The sequence below is a fragment of the Triturus cristatus genome, chromosome 8 (genome assembly GCF_964204655.1).
Source record: "Triturus cristatus chromosome 8, aTriCri1.1, whole genome shotgun sequence".
Classification (NCBI taxonomy): Eukaryota; Metazoa; Chordata; class Amphibia; order Caudata; family Salamandridae; genus Triturus; species Triturus cristatus.
In genome coordinates this window covers 1,120,658,223-1,120,683,892 of record NC_140591.1, presented here as the reverse complement: position 1 = coordinate 1,120,683,892, position 25,670 = coordinate 1,120,658,223, and the positions used below count along the sequence as shown (strand labels likewise).

At 45.9% G+C, this 25,670-nt stretch overlaps 1 protein-coding gene across 1 annotated transcript in view; it reads right to left on the bottom strand.

Moving 5' to 3' along the window:
• TMEM255B (transmembrane protein 255B) overlaps positions 1-25,670 on the bottom strand; it is a 670,912-nt gene that overhangs the window by 404,161 nt on the left and 241,081 nt on the right. The gene's annotated exons all lie outside the window — the stretch shown is intronic.

The following is a 25,670-nucleotide window of genomic DNA, read 5'->3' as shown; positions in this document are numbered from 1 at the left end:
GTATGGCTTGCGTGGATCCCCCAACGTTTCCTTACCCAGAATCCCCTGCAAACCTCAATTTTTGCTCAAAAAATCACTTTTTTCACACATTTTGGGGTGGGAAAGTAGTGGCATCACCGGGCTCACACAAATTTACCACCACCCAGCGTTCCCCAAGGTCTCCCGGTAAAAATGGTGCCTGACTTGTTTGGGAGGCCCAAGTACCCGCGGCAGGCAAGGACAACAAACGTAGTGAGGCAACATCAACATTGCCTATCCCAAATGTCGCCTCACTACGTTTGGGGCCCTTGCCTGCCGCGGGTACTTGGGCCTCCCACACAAGTGAGGCACCATTTTTACCGGGAGACCTGGGGGAACGCTGGGTGGTGGTAAATTTGTGTGAGCCCGGTGATGCCACTACTTTCCCACCCCAAAATGTGTGAAAAAAGTGATTTTTTTGAGCAAAAATTGAGGTTTGCAGGGGATTCTGGGTAAGGAAACGTTGGGGGATCCACGCAAGCCATACCTCCCTGGAAGCCGCCGGGTGTCTAGTTTTCAAAAATGCCTGGGTTTGGTAGGTTTCCCTAGATGGCCGCCGCGCACCGGGCCAAAAACCAAAGTGACCCCCCTTGCAAAACCAGGTGGTTTGGCGATAGGCCATCTTGAGGTCGCCTCACTACGTTTGGGGCCCTTGCCTGCCGCGGGTACTTGGGCCTCCCACACAAGTGAGGCACCATTTTTACCGGGAGACCTGGGGGAACTCTGGGTGGTGGTAAATTTGTGTGAGCCCGGTGATGCCACTACTTTCCCACCCCAAAATGTGTGAAAAAAGTGATTTTTTGAGCAAAAATTGAGGTTTGCAGGGGATTCTGGGTAAGGAAACGTTGGGGGATCCACGCAAGCCATACCTCCCTGGAAGCCGCCGGGTGTCTAGTTTTCAAAAATGCCTGGGTTTGGTAGGTTTCCCTAGATGGCCGCCGCGCACCGGGCCAAAAACCAAAGTGACCCCCCTTGCAAAACCAGGTGGTTTGGCGATAGGCCATCTTGAGGTCGCATCACTACGTTTGGGGCCCTTGCCTGCCGCGGGTACTTGGGCCTCCCACACAAGTGAGGCACCATTTTTACCGGGAGACCTGGGGGAACGCTGGGTGGTGGTAAATTTGTGTGAGCCCGGTGATGCCACTACTTTCCCACCCCAAAATGTGTGAAAAAAGTGATTTTTTGAGCAAAAATTGAGGTTTGCAGGGGATTCTGGGTAAGGAAACGTTGGGGGATCCACGCAAGCCATACCTCCCTGGAAGCCGCCGGGTGTCTAGTTTTCAAAAATGCCTGGGTTTGGTAGGTTTCCCTAGATGGCCGCCGCGCACCGGGCCAAAAACCAAAGTGACCCCCCTTGCAAAACCAGGTGGTTTGGCGATAGGCCATCTTGAGGTCGCCTCACTACGTTTGGGGCCCTTGCCTGCCGCGGGTACTTGGGCCTCCCACACAAGTGAGGCACCATTTTTACCGGGAGACCTGGGGGAACGCTGGGTGGTGGTAAATTTGTGTGAGCCCGGTGATGCCACTACTTTCCCACCCCAAAATGTGTGAAAAAAGTGATTTTTTGAGCAAAAATTGAGGTTTGCAGGGGATTCTGGGTAAGGAAACGTTGGGGGATCCACGCAAGCCATACCTCCCTGGAAGCCGCCGGATGTCTAGTTTTCAAAAATGCCTGGGTTTGGTAGGTTTCCCTAGATGGCCGCCGCGCACCGGGCCAAAAACCAAAGTGACCCCCCTTGCAAAACCAGGTGGTTTGGCGATAGGCCATCTTGAGGTCGCCTCACTACGTTTGGGGCCCTTGCCTGCCGCGGGTACTTGGGCCTCCCACACAAGTGAGGCACCATTTTTACCGGGAGACCTGGGGGAACGCTGGGTGGTGGTAAATTTGTGTGAGCCCGGTGATGCCACTACTTTCCCACCCCAAAATGTGTGAAAAAAGTGATTTTTTGAGCAAAAATTGAGGTTTGCAGGGGATTCTGGGTAAGGAAACGTTGGGGGATCCACGCAAGCCATACCTCCCTGGAAGCCGCCGGGTGTCTAGTTTTCAAAAATGCCTGGGTTTGGTAGGTTTCCCTAGATGGCCGCCGCGCACCGGGCCAAAAACCAAAGTGACCCCCCTTGCAAAACCAGGTGGTTTGGCGATAGGCCATCTTGAGGTCGCCTCACTACGTTTGGGGCCCTTGCCTGCCGCGGGTACTTGGGCCTCCCACACAAGTGAGGCACCATTTTTACCGGGAGACCTGGGGGAACGCTGGGTGGTGGTAAATTTGTGTGAGCCCGGTGATGCCACTACTTTCCCACCCCAAAATGTGTGAAAAAAGTGATTTTTTGAGCAAAAATTGAGGTTTGCAGGGGATTCTGGGTAAGGAAACGTTGGGGGATCCACGCAAGCCATACCTCCCTGGAAGCCGCCGGATGTCTAGTTTTCAAAAATGCCTGGGTTTGGTAGGTTTCCCTAGATGGCCGCCGCGCACCGGGCCAAAAACCAAAGTGACCCCCCTTGCAAAACCAGGTGGTTTGGCGATAGGCCATCTTGAGGTCGCCTCACTACGTTTGGGGCCCTTGCCTGCCGCGGGTACTTGGGCCTCCCACACAAGTGAGGCACCATTTTTACCGGGAGACCTGGGGGAACGCTGGGTGGTGGTAAATTTGTGTGAGCCCGGTGATGCCACTACTTTCTCACCCCAAAATGTGTGAAAAAAGTGATTTTTTGAGCAAAAATTGAGGTTTGCAGGGGATTCTGGGTAAGGAAACGTTGGGGGATCCACGCAAGCCATACCTCCCTGGAAGCCGCCGGGTGTCTAGTTTTCAAAAATGCCTGGGTTTGGTAGGTTTCCCTAGATGGCCGCCGCGCACCGGGCCAAAAACCAAAGTGACCCCCCTTGCAAAACCAGGTGGTTTGGCGATAGGCCATCTTGAGGTCGCCTCACTACGTTTGGGGCCCTTGCCTGCCGCGGGTACTTGGGCCTCCCACACAAGTGAGGCACCATTTTTACCGGGAGACCTGGGGGAACGCTGGGTGGTGGTAAATTTGTGTGAGCCCGGTGATGCCACTACTTTCCCACCCCAAAATGTGTGAAAAAAGTGATTATTTGAGCAAAAATTGAGGTTTGCAGGGGATTCTGGGTAAGGAAACGTTGGGGGATCCACGCAAGCCATACCTCCCTGGAAGCCGCCGGGTGTCTAGTTTTCAAAAATGCCTGGGTTTGGTAGGTTTCCCTAGATGGCCGCCGCGCACCGGGCCAAAAACCAAAGTGACCCCCCTTGCAAAACCAGGTGGTTTGGCGATCGGCCATCTTGAGGTCGCCTCACTACGTTTGGGGCCCTTGCCTGCCGCGGGTACTTGGGCCTCCCACACAAGTGAGGCACCATTTTTACCGGGAGACCTGGGGGAACGCTGGGTGGTGGTAAATTTGTGTGAGCCCGGTGATGCCACTACTTTCCCACCCCAAAATGTGTGAAAAAAGTGATTTTTTGAGCAAAAATTGAGGTTTGCAGGGGATTCTGGGTAAGGAAACGTTGGGGGATCCACGCAAGCCATACCTCCCTGGAAGCCGCCGGGTGTCTAGTTTTCAAAAATGCCTGGGTTTCGTAGGTTTCCCTAGATGGCCGCCGCGCACCGGGCCAAAAACCAAAGTGACCCCCCTTGCAAAACCAGGTGGTTTGGCGATAGGCCATCTTGAGGTCGCCTCACTACGTTTGGGGCCCTTGCCTGCCGCGGGTACTTGGGCCTCCCACACAAGTGAGGCACCATTTTTACCGGGAGACCTGGGGGAACGCTGGGTGGTGGTAAATTTGTGTGAGCCCGGTGATGCCACTACTTTCCCACCCCAAAATGTGTGAAAAAAGTGATTTTTTGGGCAAAAATTGAGGTTTGCAGGGGATTCTGGGTAAGGAAACGTTGGGGGATCCACGCAAGCCATACCTCCCTGGAAACCGCCGGGTGTCTAGTTTTCAGAAATGTATAGGTTTGCTAGGTTTCCCTAGGTGCCGGCAGGGCTAGGGTACAAAATCTACAGCTAGTCACTTTGCCAAAAAAAGGGTCATTTTTCACTCCAAAACCACGTTGCGTTTTGCGCCGTTTCCTGTCGCGGGCACTAGGCCGACCCGCACAAGTGAGGTACCATTTTTCTCGTAGGACTTTGGGGAACGCGGGGTGGGTGGAAATTTGTGGATCCACGCAGATTCCAGAACTTTCCATCACAGAAATGTGGGGAAAATGTGTTTTTTTTGTCAATTTTTACGTTTGCAAGGGATTCTGGGTAACAGACTATGGTGGGAGGCAGTCAAGTCACCCCATCCTGGATTCCCCTGGGTGTCTAGTTTTCAGAAATGTATAGGTTTGCTAGGTTTCCCTAGGTGCCGGCAGGGCTAAGGTACAAAATCTACAGCTAGTCACTTTGCCAAAAAAAGGGTCATTTTTCACTCCAAAACCACGTTGCGTTTTGCGCCGTTTCCTGTCGCGGGCACTAGGCCGACCCGCACAAGTGAGGTACCATTTTTCTCGTAGGACTTTGGGGAACGCGGGGTGGGTGGAAATTTGTGGATCCACGCAGATTCCAGAACTTTCCATCACAGAAATGTGGGGAAAATGTGTTTTTTTTGTCAATTTTTTACGTTTGCAAGGGATTCTGGGTAACAGACCATGGTGGGAGACAGTCAAGTCACCCCATCCTGGATTCCCCTGGGTGTCTACTTTTCAAAAATGTATAGGTTTGCTAGGTTTCCCTAGGTGCCGGCAGGGCTAGGGTACAAAATCTACAGCTAGTCACTTTGCCAAAAAAAGGGTCATTTTTCACTCCAAAACCACGTTGCGTTTTGCGCCGTTTCCTGTCGCGGGCACTAGGCCGACCCGCACAAGTGAGGTACCATTTTTCTCGTAGGACTTTGGGGAACGCGGGGTGGGTGGAAATTTGTGGATCCACGCAGATTCCAGAACTTTCCATCACAGAAATGTGGGGAAAATGTGTTTTTTTTGTCAATTCTTTACGTTTGCAAGGGATTCTGGGTAACAGACCATGGTGGGAGGCAGTCAAGTCACCCCATCCTGGATTCCCCTGGGTGTCTAGTTTTCAGAAATGTATAGGTTTGCTAGGTTTCCCTAGGTGCCGGCAGGGCTAGGGTACAAAATCTACAGCTAGTCACTTTGCCAAAAAAAGGGTCATTTTTCACTCCAAAACCACGTTGCGTTTTGCGCCGTTTCCTGTCGCGGGCACTAGGCCGACCCGCACAAGTGAGGTACCATTTTTCTCGTAGGACTTTGGGGAACGCGGGGTGGGTGGAAATTTGTGGATCCGCGCAGATTCCAGAACTTTCCATCACAGAAATGTGGGGAAAATGTGTTTTTTTTGTCAATTGTTTACGTTTGCAAGGGATTCTGGGTAACAGACCATGGTGGGAGGCAGTCAAGTCACCCCATCCTGGATTCCCCTGGGTGTCTAGTTTTCAGAAATGTATAGGTTTGCTAGGTTTCCCTAGGTGCCGGCAGGGCTAGGGTACAAAATCTACAGCTAGTCACTTTGCCAAAAAAAGGGTCATTTTTCACTCCAAAACCACGTTGCGTTTTGCGCCGTTTCCTGTCGCGGGCACTAGGCCGACCCGCACAAGTGAGGTACCATTTTTCTCGTAGGACTTTGGGGAACGCGGGGTGGGTGGAAATTTGTGGATCCACGCAGATTCCAGAACTTTCCATCACAGAAATGTGGGGAAAATGTGTTTTTTTTGTCAATTTTTTACGTTTGCAAGGGATTCTGGGTAACAGACCATGGTGGGAGGCAGTCAAGTCACCCCATCCTGGATTCCCCTGGGTGTCTAGTTTTCAGAAATGTATAGGTTTGCTAGGTTTCCCTAGGTGCCGGCAGGGCTAGGGTACAAAATCTACAGCTAGTCACTTTGCCAAAAAAAGGGTCATTTTTCACTCCAAAACCACGTTGCGTTTTGCGCCGTTTCCTGTCGCGGGCACTAGGCCGACCCGCACAAGTGAGGTACCATTTTTCTCGTAGGACTTTGGGGAACGCGGGGTGGGTGGAAATTTGTGGATCCACGCAGATTCCAGAACTTTCCATCACAGAAATGTGGGGAAAATGTGTTTTTTTTGTCAATTTTTTACGTTTGCAAGGGATTCTGGGTAACAGACCATGGTGGGAGGCAGTCAAGTCACCCCATCCTGGATTCCCCTGGGTGTCTAGTTTTCAGAAATGTATAGGTTTGCTAGGTTTCCCTAGGTGCCGGCAGGGCTAGGGTACAAAATCTACAGCTAGTCACTTTGCCAAAAAAAGGGTCATTTTTCACTCCAAAACCACGTTGCGTTTTGCGCCGTTTCCTGTCGCGGGCACTAGGCCGACCCGCACAAGTGAGGTACCATTTTTCTCGTAGGACTTTGGGGAACGCGGGGTGGGTGGAAATTTGTGGATCCACGCAGATTCCAGAACTTTCCATCACAGAAATGTGGGGAAAATGTGTTTTTTTTGTCAATTTTTTACGTTTGCGAGGGATTCTGGGTAACAGACCATGGTGGGAGGCAGTCAAGTCACCCCATCCTGGATTCCCCTGGGTGTCTAGTTTTCAAAAATGTATAGGTTTGCTAGGTTTCCCTAGGTGCCGGCAGAGCTAGGGTACAAAATCTACAGCTAGTCACTTTGCCAAAAAAAGGGTCATTTTTCACTCCAAAACCACGTTGCGTTTTGCGCCATTTCCTGTCGCGGGCACTAGGCCAACCCGCACAAGTGAGGTACCATTTTTCTCGTAGGACTTTGGGGAACGCGGGGTGGGTGGAAATTTGTGGATCCACGCAGATTCCAGAACTTTCCATCACAGAAATGTGGGGAAAATGTGTTTTTTTTTTCAATTTTTGACGTTTACAAAGGATTCTGGGTAACAGACCATGGTGGGAGGCAGTCAAGTCACCCCATCCTGGATTCCCCTGGGTGTCTAGTTTTCAGAAATGTATAGGTTTGCTAGGTTTCCCTAGGTGCCGGCAGGGCTAGGGTACAAAATCTACAGCTAGTCACTTTGGCAAAAAAAGGGTCATTTTTCACTCCAAAACCACGTTGCGTTTTGCGCCGTTTCCTGTCGCGGGCACTAGGCCGACCCGCACAAGTGAGGTACCATTTTTCTCGTAGGACTTTGGGGAACGCGGGGTGGGTGGAAATTTGTGGATCCACGCAGATTCCAGAACTTTCCATCACAGAAATGTGGGGAAAATGTGTTTTTTTTTTCAATTTTTTACGTTTGCAAGGGATTCTGGGTAACAGACCATGGTGGGAGACAGTCAAGTCACCCCATCCTGGATTCCCCTGGGTGTCTAGTTTTCAGAAATGTATAGGTTTGCTAGGTTTCCCTAGGTGCCGGCAGGGCTAGGGTACAAAATCTACAGCTAGTCACTTTGGCAAAAAAAGGGTCATTTTTCACTCCAAAACCACGTTGCGTTTTGCGCCGTTTCCTGTCGCGGGCACTAGGCCGACCCGCACAAGTGAGGTACCATTTTTCTCGTAGGACTTTGGGGAACGCGGGGTGGGTGGAAATTTGTGGATCCACGCAGATTCCAGAACTTTCCATCACAGAAATGTGGGGAAAATGTGTTTTTTTTTTCAATTTTTTACGTTTGCAAGGGATTCTGGGTAACAGACCATGGTGGGAGGCAGTCAAGTCACCCCATCCTGGATTCCCCTGGGTGTCTAGTTTTCAGAAATGTATAGGTTTGCTAGGTTTCCCTAGGTGCCGGCAGGGCTAGGGTACAAAATCTACAGCTAGTCACTTTGCCAAAAAAAGGGTCATTTTTCACTCCAAAACCACGTTGCGTTTTGCGCCGTTTCCTGTCGCGGGCACTAGGCCGACCCGCACAAGTGAGGTACCATTTTTCTCGTAGGACTTTGGGAAACGCGGGGTGGGTGGAAATTTGTGGATCCACGCAGATTCCAGAACTTTCCATCACAGAAATGTGGGGAAAATGTGTTTTTTTTGTCAATTTTTTACGTTTGCAAGGGATTCTGGGTAACAGACCATGGTGGGAGGCAGTCAAGTCACCCCATCCTGGATTCCCCTGGGTGTCTAGTTTTCAAAAATGTATAGGTTTGCTAGGTTTCCCTAGGTGCCGGCAGGGCTAGGGTTCAAAAACTACAGCTAGACTCTTTGCAAAAAAAGTGTAAATTTTCAGTGTGAAAATGTGGTGTGTTCACCTTAGGTTTTGAGCCACTTCCTGTCGTGGGCACTATGCCTACCCACACAAGTGAGGTACCATTTTTCTCGGGAGACTTAGGGTAGTTCAAATTTGTAAAGCAACTGTTATTACCTGTTGATTTTTGATGCATTTCTCCCTTCCAAATGAAAGACATTGTGTAAAAAAAAAGTCATTTTGAAAAATGACCAATAATTGTCATGCAAATATGAGTATTCCCAATTTCGAAAATGTGCAAATATGCACTGTTTCTGAACTCTGTAATTTGTTCCCATTTCAGAAATACATAGGTGACTTTCATACCGATTTTTCCAAGTATACATTTTCCCACAATAATTGCTATATACCCGGACCAAAAAAAAAAAACATTACAAAATGCTGCTCATTTTTCTACTCTGGGTTCGTTGGGCTCTTGATGAACCTACAAGTCCTATATGTCCCCACAACCAGGAAGGTCTACCGGATGTAACGGTACATTGCTTTCAAAGAGATGTCATAATTCGAAGAAGTTACAGGTAAAAACGTTGACTCAAGAGGCTGCTTTTTTCAACAAATTTTTAATTTCTCCTATATTTGCCTGTAAATTTCTATAAAGAAACCTTGATGGATCTACGCAAATGACCCCTTGCTGAATTCAGAATTTTGTCTACTTTTCAAAAATGTATAGCTTTCCAGGATCCATTATTGTTTTGTTACCCTTTTCTACCGTTAACTGGAAGGAGGTTGAAAGCACAAAAAATAGCAAAAATAGGGTATGTCCCAGAAAAATGCCAAAACTGTGTAAAAAATGTTGGTTTTCTAACAAAAGTCTGTCATTCCCTAAAAGCTGGAGAAATTGTGATTTCAGCCCCACAAACCCTTTTTTGATACCATTTGCAGAGAAAAACCCAGAAGCTTTCATTTGCAGCCCGTTTTTCACATTTTTCACAAAAAAAAAAAAAATTGCTGTATTTTGACTAATTTCTGTGACCCCTCTAGGAGAATCCACAAACCCTGGGTACCTTTAGAATCCCCAAGATGTTGGAAGAAAAGGACGCAAATTTGGCGTGGATACCTAATGTGGTCAAAAAGTTACAGGGGCCTAAGCGCGCACTACCTCAAATAGCCCAAAAAGGGCTTAGCACAGGAGGGGAAAAGGCCTAGCAGCGAAGGGGTTAACGTAAGCCCGTTGCTGACACCCCCGTGAGGTCGCTTCACACGCGATCCTCGAAACACAACAAAGACCTAGAGGTATCACCCGAAGAAGGCACGTGCCCTTTATCCCACCAAAGTTCATGTTAAAAAGACATCCTTTCAAATGTATCTGATTTGTGTAACAGGCCTGGTCGCTCGGCACCTGATACCTACGTCAAACTGCCCCGCCCCACCTCGAGAACGACGGGCGCCTTCCTCCGAGCCATAAATGCGACCAGATAAAAACAACGGTGAAGCAGGGGAGCTCTTAAGCAGCCATCAACGCACTAATGCCATTCGCGGACAGCTATTACACTGCCTTGTTTTGGCATAAATAGCAAAGCCAATATTTCCAAAAACGTTTGTGTAGGGCGTGTAATCTGTTTATGGAAAGGAAAGAGGTTTGCTCAGCTTGCCTTTTTTTAAAAACAATTTCCTCTTGATTCAGAAAGCCTCCTGGTTTTTTTTTCAAGTCGCAAAATTAAAAGAGGATTCTAATTATAACTGTATCCGGAAACCTGATAAGGGGAAAAGTGCTCTTATAGGCACACAGGCCAGACCTAAAAGAAATATTGTTATGCCTTTCCCTATGCATTAACAGGCCATTCAGAGGTACAATTGTTTGTGTGTACACGTTCAAAGTATTCTCAGTTCGGCATGACAACCGTTTCGCCTCAGTTTCTCTAGGAAGCAAATGTACCTCTGAATTAAATTGCCCTGCTATTGATAATGTAAAGTTTGACTGCTGGCGATGCCAATCCTTGTTTTGAATCATTGAGATTTGAACCCTTTGGGCATTGATAAGGAATTAGTCGATTTATTTGCCCTGAGGAAGCGACATTCTAGCCGCAAAACACCTGCTGGCCTTCTGTTTGTTGCTTATAAGATTGGCCCCAATCTTGGAATAGACACTATTGAGACATACCAAAATAAGAAGCAATCATGTGTTGCGTTAACAACTGAAAAAATAGTGAATAGAATACATCAAATTCATACTTATCGCTTCACTCTTGACCTCAAATCTTGTCTGCTCAAGTAGCCTAAACATGTTTACTTTGGTCCAACATAGTTCTGACACTGCCGTTCTTGCCTGTGAGGGTTGTGTAGTAGGGTTTTACAAAGGTTTTTTTTCCACAAGTTAGTGAATCTTGTGCAGACAGGCCTATGTGTAGTTTGTTGCTGTATTTTTTCACATAAACTGGTAATATTTCCTCACACGTGCTAGTTCTGTGCTTGTTAGTTCTGAAAGCATGTGTCGTTTCTGCGTGGGTTAACTTTAAAACCATTTTGCTTGCAACCTTGAAACTAGATGGATGATGACAGTCTTGTTTTCTCAAAACCTAAAAGGGTTGCAAAAGTTCTCATTTTAATGTGAAACCCCAGGGGGTTGGCCAGCAGCCAATTAAAAAGGTCAGATCTCTGTGAGCTCTAGTGTCTAAACCCAACAACCCTCACTATACACCAGTTAAATATTTCCACTGGACCCAAGGAAGGCCCTGCCTGCAGTGTAGAGAGATGCACTAAAATGTTGGTGGAGCTACCACTGAGAATGTGAGAATCACCTGTGGAAAATGGCTTGATCCAAAAGACATGATGAGGTATATAACAGGGCTTTAAGTAGAATGAAAAAACTAGGGGGTCTCTCAATGGGGCGAGGCCAATGCAATAAAGGGCGTGGTTAAAAATAGGCAAGTTTAAAATCTATGGTTAGCATAGTGTGCCGATTCACTGGTATCTTATGGTGAACATTGTTTACAACGATGTTTAAACATCGCATGCCATTACAACGCGGTAATTACAACGACTGTGTTGTTACATTGCATGCCATTACAACACAAGCCGTTACAACGACTTGCTGTAGGGGGCAGAAGGTGTTGGATTTTAAATCCAACACCTTCCCTACTGTTGCACAGACTGGAGTTGGAATGGTAAATTATACTATTCCAACATCCAGCGCCCCCTACAGCAAGTCGTTGTAATGACTTGCGTTGTAATGGGCTGTATTGTAACAACGCGGTTGTTGTAATGACTGCATTGTAATGGCATGCGTTCTAAACGCATGCAGCGTATCATGGCCTATTTGTATTTTACTGTTTCTGTCATTGAATACAGATATATAATACAACAAGTAACAACACCTACAACAAGTCAGGGCTATTGGCTTTGCCAATGGTTGCTAGTTGTGTAAGATAAATAAGCAACAACTATGGCTTCCTTGTATAGAATATTGAAAATGCTTCAGTTCTGAAATGATGGCACTGTGAAAGAACTATAATGAGTCTCTTTGAAGTTGCATCAAAGGTAGTGAAGGGTGGTACTGCTGCACAGTTAAGATGTTTTTTTCACCCCGAGGGCAAAAATAGAGCCAGATAGAGACCTGTCTCAGGACCCGCTTTTTAGAACTGCTGGTGCTGAGCACCAGCAAGACCCGGCCCACATAAAGCCCTGTGTATATTTCCCTTCCTTTCTTTGAGATGGCCCATTAGAAGTCATCAGAGTCTCGCTGAGGTTATAGTAGCTGCTAGCAGAGCAGGTTCCGTGGGTGGGAGTGTTTTCAGAGCCGAGCTTGAGCACAGATTGGCTGAGGCTGCAACCCCTTTGTTTCTCCTGGCACTTTGGGCATGCCTGAAATGCACTGAGCCTGCTTGATGCAGTGCGGATCCTTTGATAGAGGTTGCCTAGCACTGAGAAGGCCTCCCTATTCTGCAGTGGAGAGGTATTCAATAGGGGACAGGTGAAATGATATTCCTGGGCCTGCCAAGGGGCTCTATGCTGGCCCTGATGACCAGGGTCTTGCAGCCTGTTTCAACATTGCATGAGAGACCTGTGAGTGAGTCATTGCACTGTGGGCAGACCGATCAACAGTGCCTGAGCCTTCCCCCCCTGTTGTGACTGGAGCCCCAGATCCAAGACAGTCCACCACTACCCCATGGGATCCTTACTGGATGCAAGACAATTGCAGCCTGCTGTATATAGGGGGGGCAAGAATCCCTGTTTTGCTAGTCAGCCTACTTTGGGATTCTAACTGCCCTGCATGGGAACCAATTTGCGCTTGTACCTGAGGAGCCTAAGTGCATCTGCCTGTGAAACTAGTGCCGGCTACTTGGGGAATTGGTGGGCCTACCTGCTTTCAACTTTCAACCTGTGACCAGTGGTGCTACTAGCAACCCACTTCTCATGATTGCTGGAGTACTCTTACACTACCTGGGTTGGAGGCGTGTGCCTTCATTTACTCCTGACCTTTTAATGTTTTAAACAGATAGCCGTGGGGAGCAGCAAGTCAACAGTGTCCTGCTTTAATTTGGAGGTGCCACAGCCTTCTCCCCCAGAGACTGTCCGAAAGGAGTGCCCAGTTTCCAATGGGTTAACTAGATTTTTAGTCCTGGGTGCTTAGAAACTCCTTAACCCTCTCCCGCTGGCCAATGACGTGACTGAAGTGAGGAGTACCGAGTATGCCTTGGAAAGAGGTCAACTTGCTCATTACTGAAAGAACTCTATAGGTTTAGGAGCTTGTCCGGCTACATGGAGTAAAATCAGTTGCCCCTTCTTCTGCCTGCTCTGATTGTAGAGCTGTCTTCAAAGAGGAGAAAATGTAAGCTCTACAACAGGCCCAGCATGTTCTGGAAAATAATTAAAAGTTCAGGCTGTGCGTGAAAAATCTCTGGACAGAGGGAAAGTGGCTACTGATGCCCCAATAAGTTACATCAGATACTGCAAGTTCTGCATGATACAAGGAAAGTGTTGAAATGTAAGGTGGCCTGGTGTTGGCACTGCAGTTGGGATGCTGCATGGTGATCTGTGGTAGGTCACAGGCAGGGCAGACGGTGCTGCGAAATCCCTGTGTCCACTGGAGCCCGGCATGGCAGCGATACAGAAACATGTGGCTGATCTTAAAGAATACGCAAGGCACCTGGAGTTTCAATCAGGAGATGCAGAGGATTCATCTATACATACAAAAATAATTGTGGTGGGTTTGTTGCAACATGTCCAGTGCCTACTAACCCGATCTGAAACCCTGATCATATTCTCCATCTGAAGTACCAGGCCACCCTTAGCTGTCTGAGAATGCTAAAATGCTACAGTAATGATTTTTCTAGACGTCAGAAGGCAATCCAGCTCCAGTGGGGGCCATCCACTGCAATGAAGAAGTAGTATGATCTCGATTTGAAATACATGTTGCTGTACATCACCTGGCTAAGTCCTGGGTGGCTGGTTTAACAGTAAGCAGTGTGGCTCACAGTCCAATGGACAGTCTCCCCAGAGTGGGGATGGGCAGGAGAGTGGGATACCTAGAAACCAATATTATGTAGAGCGGGTTGAAGCTATTGTCAAGGTCTATGTGGTACTATGTATTTGAACACTGATCCTTCATAGTGACAAAGACTCCTAGTCAGGAATGTCTAGGGGAAAATCTGATGACGCTGGTAGCACTGGAATGTTTGACCCATCAATTACTCCCATGAATTTAAATGAGGCAGACAGAAACTCGAGGTTAGAACACCGTGGTTGCTGGTATACGTTCATCAGCTCACGATGACAAGCAATGCACCTATCATCCATGCCATGCATCCTCCAGCTTGCCATGGCAGGAGGGACACGAATCTGAAACAATATCAGAGCTGATGCGCACACCTCGGTCTGCATTGGCAGGCCAGTCCATGTTCCACAACAGCTTGTCAGCGCCTCTTCCTAACCTGTGTAGGAAGGCACATGCACCTCCCCACAACTTTGACTGTGAGGAGGTGCGGAGGGCCCTGAGGCCACTCCAGAGATTTGGTAACTCCCCCCGGAGTATCCATTGGGATAGCCGAACTCTAAGGCAGGGGAAGCCCCATTGAGGGGTTCCTAATAACCTGGGCAGGGAACATCCATATGTGCCCACCCAGCTTTCAGCCTACCACCCCCATGCTGGTGCCCTCCAGGGCATCCCTGGGGGGTGCCCTAATGATACTGGACGGTCAACTCCGGGTTGGCTAAAGAGTAGTGATGCCAACTTAGTCAGGGGAGCAATGGCGTCCCACAGGCCTGCCATGGCAGATCCTGGATAGGGTTGTCAACTATCCGGTGGGGGGCACCGTCAGTGCTACGTCCCACTACTTAGCCTGTGCTGTACCTGTTATGCTTTGTACCAAGAGTTGACATGTTATCAACTCCTGGAATGTTTATTAGCGTTGCCCCAGCTGTCTCCTGGCTGGAGAGTTCCACAATTGGCAGTTGGCGTACCTTCAGGCAGGAGAGCAGCGGTGGCTCGCATTTGTGCACTCGAACAATAAATCTACATTTTGGATTATACGACGCCTCAATCTCCTTACCTGCCATGCACACAACAGTACCCGCCCCGGGTATGTGGTGTACCTGTTTACAGGGCGCACCGGTGTACCTCATCATATCTGCACCCCCAGCCCAATGTGGGTGAGGAGGGGACGCACACCTTCCCTCTGCTGTACAGGGGGAACGTGCCCAGTTTCCTAAGGTTTTACAGAGAGAGTCAGCAAAGACTAGGAGAAAAAAGAGAAACGTTTTGGGATAATTTCCCTTTAGGAGGCCATGTCCAACAAATTTCTTCCCCAGATCGCTAGTCCAGGTGGTTTTAATCTGTACATTTGTAATTTTATTTTTAGGGTTTTGCAGTGTCTAAGTTTTAAACTGTTGTTTCATACAGTCACAAGGGGCTCTGTGCAATGTAACCGTGGTGTAAATACAGTCCGAATGGTTTTTTAAACTTTCTGAGAAACACAATAGAAAGGGATTTTATATTTTACTCTGACAAATGCAGTAGGAAAGTGTTTTAGATTGTGATCACTCTGACAAATGAAAAAATAAAGTATTTGACAGTGTGGACTTCCCAACAAACACCATAGGAAGTGGCTCTACATTGTTTAACAAAGACCTTCTTCCACAGATCTATACTCCAGGAGGGGCTAGAAAGATCCCTCCACCCCTTCCCAGGATGTATGATTTTGGCACACAATGTTGCCACTTTTGTATAAAACCTGAAATTTTTACAAAAGTGAAGGCAAAATCAACAAAAGAGAAAGAAGCCTTCCTTTTATTGGCTCTTCCTGCTGCTGCCTGGCTGAAGAAAGAAGGGCCAAGCTTCAGCAGGAGAGGTGCGTTTATTTTCTTTCCTTCCTGCTGCATGTTACCGCTATGCCCTGAGGCTACTGCATCCAGCTCCCCTTCTGAAGGACTCCAACATGCTGCCTGCTAGACTCATTGCACCTGCCTCATCGCACTTCAGGGAAAAATGGCCCGTAATAGAAAACGACTTCGTCCAAACGCTGCCTTAAACATAAGAAGCAGGCACCTCCCATCGCTAAACCTCTGCCTTGGTCAGCTGATGGCCGTCTCTTTATTGACTTACAGCGCTACTCTGTTTTTTTATTCCAAATGTTGCTTTTATTTGATTTTTTTTTTAGTTTATGGTTACCCAAAAATCTCATTAACATTGTGACAAAATGGTACCCAACGCTTGATTTAAAAAAAAAACTGCTTATGATGTTCACAGATCTTCAGAATGAAAAATTGATTTTATTTGCTAATATATTACCTCTTGTTGCATGGCACTGTTGCTGAAAATGCAGCTATTAGTTTGAAATGATGCAAGGGGACTCAACTCAAGGCCCATAACCAAGAACGTTTGCCACAGGCAAAAAAATAAAGACAATTGGAAGCAAACTGGCCTTAGATTAATGTGGTCATTTAGCAGAGCTAGGAATAAATAAAATGCACACTGATTAAGGGTCAATTCTATTTTCTAAATGGAAATCATGAAGTGATCATGTCCCTTTCCTGGAATTCAACCCAAGTAAGCAAGCTACCTTGGGGAAAACCAGAATTTGAAATTATTATAGCAAGCTCAAGGCTGCCCCCTGCCCCCCGTTTATTGAGGCGTATGATATGGTCAAACATGCAGAATAGTAAGCATGCATGGAAAGCATATGCCACAAATTCCAGCTATGTTGCGGGAGTTCAAGAAATTATCAATCTGAACCTGTCATCAAGATCACACGCTAAGCTGCTTATAAAAATGCACGGCTGATGTCCACAGATGATCGACAGGATCAAGGCCCATGCACATTTGAGCACCTCTCTTTACTAGTCCAATGGACCCTCTGTCTGAGCACATGGCAACCCAGCTCCGCCCTTTATACGCCCCTCACCCCACCTACCAGACAGTGCCAGAAGCTTCTAGAAGCATCTGGGGAAACTGGTTCTAACTGGCCTAGGGGGAGGGGTAGAGCACCCTGGGTGCCAGGCTTCCCTCCAAAAGCTGGGGTTGCTGGGAAATAACGACTAGACTGTTAACCCACACAGCTATGGCATCCATTTTAAAAGCTTTAGGTGTAAATGGGAAAACTCAGTATGCGTACATCTTTGAACAATATTCAATATTTGCATTCACATAACATGCGATTTCCCACAAAAGCGAAAAAGTTCAGGGAAAAAGGGCCAAGTCCAACAGTATGTAAAGAACGGAATGGGCTGAGGCATTACAGGGTGACCCTAGTATTTCGTATTTTGGGAGTCAGGCAGTGTCAGGACACTATTGCGGCATGCCTAAGGGCCCAAGTTTAGTTAACGGCAAGATTCTTGAAATTCTTGAAGGACACCTACAAAGTTTTGCACTAGGGCGCCTTGTCATATCACAACCCCATAGTATTTAGAGTTCTCAGTTTGGTCACTCTGCACCTTTTTAGACCTTCACATGGGAATAGCACTTAACCTGCCATTGGATGGTCAGCCGCAGGGACTCAGAGGGTTAGGACTAATGTGATATCTCCTGCTTGTACAGTGCACTTTACTCCTGCATAATACGATGATTTATCAACCGTTTCTTTGCGCATCGAATTAATTTTAGAGGTTGCACTTATGTCTCAATCTAAGAATGAAGTGTGGGGCTATATTGATTAATTTTGCACATTGAAAACGATTTTATATCAAGGGTTGATGTTTTAAGATATGAATGTGCAGGTACGATTTCTCTGGACAGCACATCACACTTTACGCCGCTCATGAACGAAATATGACTTTCTTTGCTCATTGGTATAGTCCATCAACCATGCGATGAGACCCTTGTTAGGCCTTCATCTAGGAGTGAGGCCGGCGAAACGAAGTTTGGAATCACCTTGCTGATTATGCACTTTGAAACAATTTTTATATTCAGTATCATTATGTTTTATGTTTCAACATCAGAATGATGCTTGTGTGATACTCCCATTTAGCATTATTTATTTTATGACTTTTAAGAATGAAGTTGGAGTATTTCTTTGCTCATTTGCACACTGTACCATCACCGAGGCGTGCTTTTATTAAAAAACGATATACCCTTTTTAATCTGCTTATTTTGCACTCTTAATTTAGTTTTGGATGATATTCTGACCATGCTTTAATATAACAATGAAAGAAAGTCTTCTCTATCTTTTTAGTTTAAGTATATTAACCAGGTTAGTTTGAAATAACAAACTAATGTTTGATGAAGTGTTTATTAACTTTTTCTGATTTTTAGTTTGTCATGTACTCTTAATATTGTTATGGTTTTAATTAACTAAACAATAAACTTTACTTTACATTTACCCTTACCCTTTCCATCCATAGTTGACTAAAAAACCTAAATGAAGCGGATCATAATGACTTCTTTGCTCATTTTAAAGCGTTAATAAAAGTAAGTCATGCCAGGCACACAGCGATTCATCTGGAAAGATGGGAAGCCACCACCCACTTACTGGGCGAAGAAGTTATGGCATTTTTGGAAGCGGCGAGACCGCGAGAAAGGAGTAAAGGGAGGTGGTAGGTGGGGGTAACATTGTGTGATTATTTGCATTTATTGTCGGATTGTGGTGATTGGCGGGGAGAGCAGGGGCTTACAGTAAACGAAATATCTGCGCATGAGTGGAATCCGTTGCCAATGGACGTGTCTCTGTTGAACTCAATAAAATGTGATATAAAAACACAAAAATGTAAGTCATGAAATTTGACAACTTACCCTGCCAGTTGAACATCATTTGCACCTAATGTAAAAATACTCCCAGATACTATGTTGTGGCGTCAATTAATCAGGCCACAACTAATTTCTGCAGTGCGTTCTCCTTGCTCTCGGGCTCTCTTCACAACCTATTTGATGCTTTGACATGGCTGTGGAGTACACAATTCAGACAAATATTGATTGTGCTACCATCAAAGTAGCAGAAAATAATATGCACAAAAATGGCTATATCCTTGGTCGATAACGACATTCTTCAGCTTCGTCAATATCGTGTTTTATCTCCGCCTGTTACATACGTATCAGACTACTTACCAGGCTGGTTTGCAAAATGCAGCAAGTGACACCGAACAACCAGTTACCTACTCAATCCTCCTTCCATTGGAACTGCTGTTAGTATGTCTGGTGAAGAGACAGCTTGTCACAGTCTCAGCAAATAAGCCAAGCGAGCTGCTTCAGTGAAGGGTCTCCGGCTCACCGGGTCCATGTTTTATACGGTGGGCTGGGCAGCATATTAAGACATGTATACTAGTTTTCCATACAAATGCAGCAAAAAAAACCAATAGGGTACCACAAAATGTATTGCTGCATAATTCTCTTTGAGATGCCACAATATGCTCGAGGGTTTACTAGAGAATTGTGGTTTTCACTGTGAACATTTGTATTTTTATATTTAGTTGTGAGCAAACGAAATACTTTTCTTTTCATAAGAAAAAGTACTGGCTGGACATTGATTGATAAGGTATTATTGTGTGCTTTGCTGCTTGCATACTCAGCATGATGTGCTAATGTGTGTTTTTAGGTCTCGCCTGACGCAGCGCATGCGCTGGTCTGGCGAGACTTATTGAGAGGGCTCCAAAAAGTGCTACCAGACCAGCCTAGAGCTACAGTGCATGTGCGTGGGGCGCGCGCTCTGCGCTTGACCGGGATTACTTTCACTTTCGCGGCCACACGGCCTGATGTTTGATCGCGATCACTTTCGCGGCCGCACGGCCGCTTTGCATAGCCAATAGGTTTTGCTTTTGGGACCTTATAAGTATTTAGTTATGCAACTGTTGCATAGCTAAACACTTATAAGGTCCCAGAGGCGAGACCTATTGGCTATGCCAATGCTTGTTTCATTGGTAACCGGCATTGCAGCTGATGAGGTTTGTGGTACAAGGGTTGCCTTAGCAATACATTGAGCTGCCAGCGCCAAGCTTACAACAACATTTGTTGCTTTCATTGGTTTGCCCCAGCAGCAAGGTTCATTCAGCCAGCTCTGTTCTCTGACGCAGGTCTTGTGCCAGTGATTGAATTAATGCTTTGATGGATCACTTATATTCAAATACTTGAAAACCGTTACCTATGGAAACTTTTTATCAGAATGTGAACACCAAAATTAGAGAAAGCTTTAAAGCTGTAAAAATACGTAACATTGTCATAAAGGGAAGTGTAGGTTAAGCTTGTCAAATTCTTAACAAAAGGAAATGTATATTTGTATTTATTTTTCCTCCATCCATCCAAGTGAACGAGCTTGCAATGGCTCTTATACCACTATAAGTATAGGGACCACGAACGCCGACCCTGGAGCCTGGGACCATGAGTTCCAACATCACAACAGGGCTAAGAAGGGGGCCTTTAGCTTTTGCATCACCTGTCCTGCATTGCTAGAGCTATATAGCAAAGAGCAAACTCCTGCAGCTCGGGACTATGAACGCCGACACTGAAGCCTGGGACCACAAGTCCCACATCACAAAGGGGCTAAGGAGGGGGGCTTTAGCTTTTGCATCACCTGTCCTGACTTGACAGTGCTATATAGTGCAGAAGAAACTCGCACAGCGGGGGACGTGCACAGGCCTGTCCTTGTCCGTCATTGCCAGAAAGAGCTGGGGCAGGGTACCCCCCTTAAGCTTGATATCCGACACCACCTTTCACTCTGGTAAGTCTTTGTCCTGCTGGGAAAGTTTCTTCCGAGGCTATTCATATATGTGCCCTATTACTCTTTATTGACCGCTGTGGCTTGTGTAAGTGGCAGCAGGTGCGCTTGAACCCATCGGTCACACTCTTGGGAGAGGTTTGGTGTTGTTTTGAACGTTTTTGCCTGCTTAGGTTATAGCCACCATATCTGCCTTGAAGAGATGCTTAATCTACCCGCTTTTCCACCACCTTCATCGCGGGGGAGTTTATCTTCCTGGGGCCAGTTCTTAGCCTACCAGGAGGGGCTTCAGCTGCCGATCTTGAGCGTTGCAGATCACCGCAGCACGAGACGCCATCGGCAGCCCGATGGGGCCGTGCTAGCCTACTCCTATAGATCCTGTTTCCTGACATTATTTGGAAGCCAATTTTCCATCACCATGGGCAAAAGGAAAATTGTGAGTAGCACTGCTGTGGATAACACGATTGCCACTATTGATTCCTTCTTGTTGCGTGCAGCAGGAGGTTCTCTCCAAGGAAATAGAGGTGAGAGAGGAGATATTTTTTGGAAGGGGGTAGGAGGACCCAACTGAAGCTGTCAATCTTGATGATTCACCGGGGGACACTGTTTCTAATGACTCTACTCATTTATCTACACACCCAGTGACACTGGACAATGCCTGAATAAACTCTGTTGACATCTTGTGCTCATGAACCCCCTGTCAAAAGAAGGGTGGGACTGTACGGAGGAAGGCTTTGCCGGCCTAAGGGGGGAAATGCTAAACATGACAATGGGGTGGTAATTCCCACAGTGTCTAACTCTGGTGACATTTGTGTCAGGTTTGACACTATACTGAAAATGCATTTAAAACTCATAGAAGATGGCCGTGACAGTATAGAGGCTAGATTGACCAAGATGTTCGATTCTAAATGGGCCAACCTTTCCGCTGATGTTTTTTCAGCTATGCCTTTAGTCTCTAGTAATTCATGTAATATTGTCAACACAGCACAGTTGAATGTTCACTGTGGCCCTGATACGCGGGGTTACACTACTCTGTCTTCTGTGATTCCAACTAGTCAGTCCCTATCTGCTCCTGTACAAGTTTCTACTGTTCCTGCCCCTCCCCTCTTGTCTTTACAGATAGCTGTGTCAGCCCAACCAAGGCTTAGAACCGTCATGGAGGACACTTACTGTTACGGCGGTCTTGAGTATTCGGACAGGCATTTTGAGAACTTGGGTAGGAAAATCCAGGTATTGAACTTACCTGTGCCCCTATGTTTTAATATTGGCTAATGTCCCCAGACTTGAGCTGGTTCAGGCTGAGACCACTGATTAGATGATCCTCATGGTCTTTCATTGGCTTACCAAGTTTTTGGGATTTGACCCTGTGCTTTCGGCGCAGATCCTAATGTCTAGAACAGTTGACTGGATCAGACCCTCTCTGAAGGCATTCCCTGGTTGATTGTTTAGTTGTTAATTTCAGAGATGAGAAAATTGTCTGCAGCCTATTAACTAACCTTAGAATCCCCTTCCTAGATATTTCCCAGATATTTGCCCTTCTATTGGGCTGCTTTCATAAGCCTCACTCTTCAAGTTGCCTTCTGCTCTAGGCTTCACTACTGCTCCTGCCATGAGGTGTGATCCTGTGCATTGCATCTCCAGCTTTCCTGGAGTTGCCCTCAGTAATACATTTGTGCCCGTGGAAGGGATGGAGGGGTGTGACTGACTGGTAGACATACCCAATGTCGAGTTAGAAAGTTATAGGGATGGTTAGTATTTGAATACAGCCAGGGTTACTGGTAATGTAGCTCTTTCATGTACATTAAGGGGTAACACTCCTGTTGACTGTATGATGTTACAACGCATACATTTACAACACATGCCTTTACAACGCAGTTTTTACATCGCAACATCCTTTACAATGCATTCTTTTACATCGCATGCCATTACATCGCATTTTCAGAAACTACCTTTACAACGCATTCCATTACATCGCATTATACCTTTACAACGCATACCATTACAATGCATACCATTACATCGCATTGAAGATGAGTGTTGGATAGTATAGGGGTAATAATTACTATTCTAACTTTAGTGAGTGCAACAGTAGGGTAAGTGTTGGATAAATTAGGGGTGAAAATTACTATTCTAACTCCAGTGAGTGCAATAGTAGGGTAAGTGTTGGATAGTGTAAGGGTACTATGCGTTGTAATGGTATGCATTGTAATGACTTGCGATGTAATGCCTGCGTTGTAGTGACATGCGTTGTAATAACATGCGTTGTAGTGACATGCAATGTAATGGCTGCGTTGTAATGACACGCGATGTAAAGGATGTTGTAATGTAATGACTGCTATGTAAAGGTAGTGCGATGTAATGATTGTGTTGTAAAGGTTGTTTCCCCTCCTGTTATTTGGTCTGAAGGTTTTTTGCTCCCCGTCAGAGAACAAGTACCTATGCATGATCAGAGACCTGTATGTAGCAGAAGGTCCAAGGGATACTTGTATGAGTTTACTTTTTGTCTTGTAATATTAATAGCAAAATGGTTATAAAAGACTGCCTATCCCTGGTTGAACACTATGATGTTATTCTGCAGGATATTGGGTCATAACTCCAGTCGTACTTAATGGCTACTCTTGTTTTTCAATTTCCGCTACTCACTCTACTTCAGGGTGTCCACAGGGAGGTTTGTTAATTTGGATAAAACTTAGGGGCATATTATCAAGAACAGCGTTACAATTATTGCCGCTTTAGCGGCAGGAAACTGTGGCTATGGCGGCGATAATGGTCTTGATATTATGCCCTTGAGAATTCCAATAGAAGCCCATGTTCTGGTGTGAACCTGGGCTTCTATTGGAATTCTCAAGGGCATATTATCAAGCCCATTATCGCCACTTTAGCGGCAGTATCCTGCCGCTAAAGCGGCGATAATTTTAACGCCGTTCTTGATAATATGCCCCATAGAGTTAAGGCCAATATAATACAAATGAACCTCAGATGCCCGGAGGTCAAGGTGGTAGAACTTCTTGGCTCTCATCATTTTAAAATTTATATTATTCACTTTTATAACAATGACTTTTTCAGCACTGCCAACAGGAAGTTCAGATTTTAGTTAATATTTTTGATAAGCATATGCTTAATTTTAACTCTGTTGTTTCTGGCAGTAAGGCTAGTAATATTATGATATGTGGAGACTTCAACACTAAATTTACCCATTTATCCTCTGAAAATAGTGATAAGCACCACTGTAACATGGGCGTAACTGCTGGTTGCTCAGATCTGAGAGGGGCTGAGTTCGCCCATTATGTCTCGGGTCTTGAACTTGTAAATTTACATGAGTCAGTCTAAGGTAGTATACCCAGGGTACATACTTACAATGGACAAGGTTGTAAATCTATAATAGATTACAGCTTTATCACTCAAGGTTTTTCACAATATTTGTATAACTGTGAGATATTGTGCTCAGCTTTCAGTGATCATAACCCATTGACAGCTATGTTACTTTCGCCCTTAGATATTATTGAAGGGCCTAGAGAAGCCATTTTACAGCCATCACCACAGCAAAATGGCCTGAGGCTTGTATGGTGTGTGTGCGATCCAATAACATTTCTAGATGGGCTGCTTAAGGATAGTCTGGACATTTTGTTCTTTTATGTTTGGCTGAGATACCTCCAAGGGGGTATAAGTGTAATCATTTCAGGGGACTGTGCTATGCAATAAAAGATCTGTTAGTTAAGCGACCTGTTAGGTTTGTTGGTTCATCCATGTGTTGGTTTGATAGATCCTGTTACTAAGCGAATAGGAACCCGAGACTTGTTCTGTGTAATAAACCCAGAAACCCTAGTGCGATTGCCCAAGCCTGGATTCAGTATAAAGAGGTGTTGAGGATAAGGAGGTGAGAAATTCAAGGAGTTAACTGGGATTGTCTAACCTGTTCAGCATCTTTAAAGAACTCTAGTGAATTTTGGAGAGTGGTCAGGGAACTTCAAGCACAGGATTCATCTCTTACTTTATTGAGCAGTCACATTACGGGGGATCAATGCGTCACCCATTTTAACAGGATCTACTGTAGTACTTCTTTCTGGTCACAATGTCCATATTGAGTCTTTTTTTCGAACTGATAATATTTATAGGCTTCTGCTTATGGTAGATGTAAATGTCCAGTATTTGTAAAGCACGAACAATTACCCGAAGGTGTCAAGGCACTGGGGGCCCTTGGGAAGAATACTCGAGCTATTGCCCAAAGTCACCTGGTGCTTGGTTGATCTGCCGCCGGCACCGGAGATCGAACCGTGAGTCCACGGGTTCCGGCGTCAGTTGCCCTGGCCGCTGCGCCACACCTCTTCCAGATGAGGTGATTATTTTCCTCAACGGTAGCTCACCCTCTAATCTCCTAGGCCGTACGGAGTACTCATCGATATCTTTCAGTGCAAAATTGATCTCTGGGCTCCATTGCTGGCCAATGTTTTTAACAACCTAGACTTGACTGCTCTCCCTCCTTGTTGGTCCAGCTCCACCATAGTTCTCGTTTTTACAGAAGACAGCCGGACTAATCAGAAGTGTTACAGACCCATTTCCTTAATTGACTCAACAATTAAAATCATGGTGAAAGTGATTTTTAATAGATTGAGAGAGTTGTGTGATGATAGTTGTGTTTTATCACCTGCCAATATGGGTTCAGGCAAAGCCTAGGCATAATGGAACAACGTTTAAATCTTAATTTGCGGCTAGAACAGTACACTATAGCAACACAATTACCTTTATATCTTGATTACAACTACTACCAAGTAGTGATGAACGTTTTAGAGTAAGCAGCGGAGTTTTATTGTTTTGGAGTTTTAGTAGCGTTTTATGATTGTCTTTGGCGTTCGAATAAAGAATATTTTGACTTTGACTATGAGTATAGGCTTAAAAGTTCCAGCATGCAAAATGCTGAGAGTCAAAAACACAGGCCTAGCTGAAGCATTCACATAAGACTAGGACACACAAACCTGTTGCACATTATGTAAACCTTTTGTAGATCACCTTGTGCCCCCACACCACATCGCTCTGTGCTCCTCTAATACACACAGCCTTGTACACCTAAATGTCACATACTTCAACACTCTGCCGATGCACAATAAGCAATAAACACCACATATATAAACCCAATTTTTCTCCTGATGCTCAGCTCACATTGCTCCAACAAGGCACATCAAGTAGTGGTAGCATGAGGTGCATCACCTTGTTCTCATGTGAGGAGCATCATTCAGAGCTTCCCTGAGATGCATTACTAATGTTTTTCTTCACTTCACTATGTGCTTCCTGCTACACACCATCCTGTGCTATGCTGATGCACTCCACTCTGTTAGTTGCTGTATATGGGTACATATAACTGTTGGTCTGTGGGCATTGATACCTGTATGTTTCTAAGTAAATAT